Below are 1,549 nucleotides of genomic sequence, written 5' to 3' on the forward strand. Positions count from 1 at the left end.
ATCCTCTTGCAAAACAAGTGCTAGTAATATCCCAAAAGTAATAGGAATGAAAAAAAATAACTTAACCATGCCTAACGAGTTGAAATGAAAAGTCTTGAGTGAGGAAAAGTAGGGCTCAATTCTGGCCTTACTAGCAGAGGAACACAGTGAGCATTATGTTGCCTCCTTCCTTAAAATTTCTAAGACGGCAGTCCCTTACAGCAAGGTCAAGCAACAGACATTGGGGACAACAAAGCTACAGACCAGCAGAGGGCGATTTTTTTTTTATAGAATAAAAGAGCAATTTACATTTTACTCAAAAATATACCTATAAAGAGAAAAATCAGACAAACTGAAAATTTTGCAGTGGTCTCTTAATTTTTGCCAGAGCTAAATACAGTCGGACCAAAAGTTTGGACACACCTTCTCATTTAAGGATTTTTCTATATTTTCATGACTATGAAAATTGTACATTCACACTGAAGGCATCAAAACTATGAATTAACACATGTGGAATTATATACTTAACAAAAAAGTGTGAAACAACTGAAATTATGTCTTATATTGAAACTCATCAAGAGAATGCCAAGAGTGTGCAAAGCAGTCATCAAAGCAAAAGGTGGCTACTTTGAAGAACCTAGAATGTAAGACATAATTTCAGTTGTTTCACACTTTCTCGTTAAGTATATAATTCCACATGTGTTAATTCATAGTCTTGATGCCTTCAGTGTGAATGTACAATTTTCATAGTCATGAAAATACAGAAAAATCTTTTAGGCTACTTTCACACTTCCGTCTTTTGTCCTCCGTCGCAATCTGTCGTTATGGGCAAAAAACGGATCCTGCAAATGTGCTTGCAGGATGCGTTTTTTGCCCATAGACTTGTATTAGTGACGGATCGTGACGGATGGGCACACGTTGCATCCGTCGTGCGATGGATCCTTCGTGTTTTGGTGGACGCGACGCACAAAAAAAGTTCAATGTAACATTTTTTGTGTGACGTGTCCGCCATTTTCGACAGCGCATGCACGGCCGAAACTCCGCCCCCTCCTCCCCGGACTGCAGAATGGGCAGCGGATACGTTGAAAAACTGCATCCGCTGCCCACATCTTGCAGTTATTTCACAACGTCCGTCGGTACGTCGGCCTAACGCATTGCGACGGGCCCGTACCAACGGAAGTGTGAAAGTAGCCTAAATGAGAAGGTGTGTCCAAATTTTTGGTCTGTATTGTATATATACAGTGGGTGCGAAAAGTATTCAGACCCCTTTACATTTTTCTCTCTTTGCTTCATTGTAGCCATTTGGTAAATTTAAAAAGTTCATTTTTTTCTCATTAATGTACACTCTGCACCCCATCTTGACTGAAAAAAACAGAAATGTAGACATTTTTGCACATTTATCAAGAAATAAAAACTGAAATATCACATGGTCATAAGTATTCAGACCCTTTGCTCAGTATTGAGTAGAAGCCCCTTTTGAGCTAGTACAGCCATGAGTCTTCTTGGGAATGATGCAACAAGCTTTTCACCCCTGGATTTGGGGATCCTCAGCCATTCTTCCTTGCAGATC

Source organism: Ranitomeya imitator, chromosome 2 (genome assembly GCF_032444005.1).
Source record: "Ranitomeya imitator isolate aRanImi1 chromosome 2, aRanImi1.pri, whole genome shotgun sequence".
In the NCBI taxonomy this organism is placed as follows: Eukaryota; Metazoa; Chordata; class Amphibia; order Anura; family Dendrobatidae; genus Ranitomeya; species Ranitomeya imitator.